This window comes from Parus major, chromosome 2, assembly GCF_001522545.3.
Source record: "Parus major isolate Abel chromosome 2, Parus_major1.1, whole genome shotgun sequence".
Taxonomy (NCBI): Eukaryota; Metazoa; Chordata; class Aves; order Passeriformes; family Paridae; genus Parus; species Parus major.
Genome location: NC_031769.1, coordinates 126883463 through 126887844, shown reverse-complemented (window position 1 = coordinate 126887844; position 4382 = coordinate 126883463). Strand labels below are relative to the sequence as shown.

General features: G+C 40.4%; 1 long non-coding RNA gene across 1 annotated transcript; it reads left to right on the top strand.

The window, feature by feature from the left end:
• Positions 1 to 2128: 2128 nt before the first annotated feature.
• Positions 2129 to 4171, top strand: LOC117245500. The gene is made up of 3 exons (XR_004500230.1): positions 2129 to 2333; positions 3224 to 3370; positions 4134 to 4171. It is a non-coding gene; the product is annotated as an uncharacterized LOC117245500 (long non-coding RNA).
• The last annotated feature ends 211 nt before the right edge of the window (positions 4172 to 4382 follow it).

The window sequence follows — 4382 nt, the reverse complement described above, 5'->3', positions numbered from 1 at the left end:
CTTGGGAACAGAGGAGCAGTGAAGGGAAGGGAAGGAGGGAAGGGAAGGGAAGGGAAGGGAAGGGAAGGGAAGGGAAGGGAAGGGAAGGGAAGGGGAAGGACTCCACTGTCTGAATAATCTTTACAGATTTCTTTAAATTATTTACAAAACTTGCATTGACTATAGATAATCCACTCATTTGACAAATAGAGGAGGCTTTTGTTACATTATTCGTACAAGAAAAAATCAGAATTTTGTCAGGTCTTAATCAGGTGTTGCCCAAAACAGGTATATAAGGAAAAAATAACTGAGCAGCTTATCTTTAAAGCACTGGCTTTGTTCTTCATAGAGATAATACTTCTGTACAATATTCCTGTCACAGTTTTAAGATTGGCTTCCAAAGGTCGTGCATTAAAAGTGTTGAGAAGACACATGCAGATTATTCACAGCAACTCAGAGGAGCCTGTTCAGACAGTGCATGTTAAGATCTCTTTTGATTTTGGTTACACTGGCTCAGCTCTGAAGCTCTTTGTACTGAAGACAGCATGTCTGTGCCCATTGTGCAGTTTCCAGCGTCCACTGCCTGTGAGGAATGCCATGAACAGCCTATAAAGGTGTGGACAACACTGGGACAGCACCAGGTGACAGCACACTAATACCTCCTGAGTCTGTCACTGACCCCCTTTGGCCAGAAAGGAAGAGAAATTAAACACTGCAGGGCTCTGCATCTTTGCAGGCTTTAGACTAAAAGAAACAATATGGGGGGGGGGGGAACAGATTTTCTTTTTGATTTTTTATTTAAGCAAAACATCTGAAAAGGGAAGCTTTAAGAAAGAGAAAGGGATTCCAGATAGTTATTAGCCCTCTGCTTAGCTTTACCCTTTCCCAGATGTTTTTTCCCTGGGGAATTCTAGCAGACAGACCACGGATCATCACAGCTGGCATCTGAACAGCTCTGTGCAGTTAATAATGATTCACAACCACTGCTCCCAATCTCGCCGGCATTTGCCTCCGTTAGGACAGAGCACAAATGTGCTTGCAATTAGAAAGGAAGGAAGAATGTAACAGAAATGCTGTTTCTTTTTAAACAAGTAAGTGTAATTTTTCATGTAGACTTGGGACTGTGCCCGCAAGTAATTTGCTTTTGTCAAATGGAACATGAAAACCACGCACCCAGTCCTGCAAATGATTACTCACAAGCACAGCCTCTGCTAGCACAAACGCTGGCACTGGAGTCAAGAGCAGTCTGGTGTGGGTAAGGATTACTCGTATGAGGAAGGGCTTTCAGGATTGGCCCCAAGAGAGGTATGTGAATACTCCTTCATGGGACATAAGCTTCAGGGAACTCAAAATAGGTTAATTCCATGCCTGATTCATTCCATGGACCATTTAACGAGAGCCTCTGGAATTGTGCAGTCAGTAATGAACTGCCAAGAACCAAAAGTAATCACTGCTGCAATTATTAAAATTTACACTTGGATTCTGTTACCTTTGCAGCAAGTATGGGTCTTGAATTACGTGGTCCAGAAATCCAAGGACTTCCCACAAAGAGCAGTACTTTCAAAACCACGATTCTTTTACTTGCTTATTGCCCAAATTGTTGCACAAAACTGCTGTTATGTTAGTTTGTTTTCTTTCATTTTTTCATGGGGTCTTTGCACACTGGAGATCCATGAAAAGGCTGCTATATCAGTAGCAATTATGGGTTAATAGGTCATGTGGAGGCTTCTTTTTTGTTCTAAGCACAGTGGGTCTGGGCACTCCTCTTGATCTGAAAACAACTTCACATTTTCCCTTAGGGGAATACAATGCACTGCTCTATAACTTTTGTGCTCCTGAGCCATGAAAGGTGTGGGCACATCCTTTTTGGGTAGTCCTGTGTTTTCATTGCCAATCATGAAAACTTAAAGCAGCTTCGGCCTGTAAAGTGCTGAGCTTTCTGGCCCTGATCCAGGAAAGCACTTGAGTAGAGGCTTAACTTTGCACATGCATCTCATTGGAGTTGATGAGACTACTCATTAGACGCTTTCAGATAAGCTGAGTCTGATGGGCTTCACACTAGGATACTTAAAAATCTAGAAGAAAAAAACATAAGCTCTGTTTGTAGCTTTAGAAACAGGGATATTGTCAAAATAGCAGCAAACGGGGGTAGCTGGTGCCTGTTGTTATATGTAAACCATCATCTCAACTTCAGCTCTTACAAAACGTGCAATTCATCTCACAAAATGATTTGTTTTGCAGACTGCAGAAAAAGCAGAAGTACAGGAAAGTGTCTGTGTGGCTTTGTCAGGAGCACCTGATTTGCAGTAGTTCTGCAGGAAATGCTTTGGGGATGGCACTGGCTTACAAACAATGTGAGTCAACAATATTCAACTACTGCAGAAAAACCAAACGTATCTTAGTTTTACAAGTGAGAGTATATGTATGGGGAGAAGCTGAAGTGGTCTGTCCATTCCCCTTGCTAGAGCAGTGTGGCCAATTTTAGGCATCTTGGTGTAGGAGTTAGAAGAAAATTATAAATTCTTTGGAAAAAAATCACTTAGGAGGAAAGGCTGAATTGTGTTATTTATGCTGGGGGCAGTTTGAGGGAAAATCTGGGACATATGGAACAGGGACAGTTAGGACAAGAGTTGGAATAATGACAATGAAGATTCAGATTAGACATTAGGAAGAATTTTCTAGTGGTAAAACTAGCAGAGGGGTCTGAGGAGACTTTGGTGCAGTTTTTTGGGTTAGGTTACATAAAACACCTGCCAGGGATGCTCTAGGAAGAGCTGCTCCTGCCTTGGGAGTGAGTAACAGAATGAGTTTTGAGGTCCCTTCCAGGCACACCTTGCTTTGGTGCTGTGCATTTCTGGCTCTGTGCACTGGCACAACAATGTGTCTCACCTACTGTGTCTGTATCTTATTCTCTGGGTGTCACACATGCAGCCTTTTACAGGACTGATGCCCCAGACCAACAAAGTGCTCAAATACAAATCCTACAGAAAAATACCTCCTTTCACATTTCTGAGTCAAGTATGTGTTGAGACTTTGCTATACTAGAGGTTTAGGGGAAGGTTATCAAGAGCTCAAATATACCTATAGGTGGTACAACTACACATGGAGTTTGAATTGAACATATTTCAATTTCTCTTAAGAGAAGGGACAAGAATATAGATGTGTGCAGCTATATCTGCTTTGAAATATGTTCTCTTTAGCCTGTTTGACTGTTGGGAGACTCATTCATACATGTTTTTTGAAGAGGGTTAGCTGTCTGCAGAAAGGGAACATACCAATGAAATCATAAAGCAGAAGAGAATGGCAGAAAACACCAAGGCTGATTCAGAACTTCAGGATTTGGGATGGGACCTGCAATCTCCCGAATTTCTGTGGCAAAAGAGAGGAAAGTGTGAGTAAAACATCAGAGAATTCCCTGCCTCTCTGAGGTGCTCTAAGAAATGATTGATCCTCTATGAGGAATTCATAATTACAGATTTTCCCACTATTTGCTCAGGTGGCAGTAGCAACTTTGTTATCCAGCCACAGCTGGATGGATAAACTACAGCATGTATATACAGTTGAGTACTAATTAATAAATTCTTTTTGTTTAAAACTTTTATAAGTGCATACTTTAAATAGTAAAGATTTGTAATGAAACATTTAGAAAAAGAGAGAGTGGAATTTGTGTGTTGTTTCAGTTACACATTAGACAAAATATGACTATACTAATAAGTAAGGTAAGTTGATAAACAGAATGTTGAAAATATCACCTAATACAAAAATCCAATGTTTTTGGTATTTCTAGCCCTGTGTACATAACATTCGGTTTTAAATAATTTCCATGAAATATATATATATATATTCTCAAAGTAAATATTAGCACAAGAGAATTCAACTTTGATCTTCAAGCATCCTGATTGAAGGGCATCCTTTGAGAAAGCAAAGTTCATTTCACACAATAGTGCACTTCTGGTTCAGTAGTAAGCTTCAGTTCAGAAAAATCAGCAACTGCTGCTACCTGAGCCCCTGTCTGCCTGCTAAGGAACTCCTAGGGCTCTGACCACCACTTCTGGTCTGCCTACAGGATGAGAATAACATAAAGAATAACATGTAATTAGTGCATTATTCCATTGTCTAAAAATTATGCTGGTTTGTTGTTTTTGTTCTCCCAGACTTTCAGACTGCACATCCTTAGGAGAGGAGCACTGGTCTGTCTCACCAGGTGATTTTCTTAAGATCTACTAATTTAATTGGATTTTTGTAGAGGAGGCATACTTTTGCTCAGAATAGATGAAAAACTAAGCACAACTTTGTAAACAGATGCAATAAGAGACTGATAATTTGATGTGAACCAAGGGTTGTGGATCTGAACCCTTGTTTCTTCATAGGTCCATTTAGTATTATGCCCAGGGTAATAAATT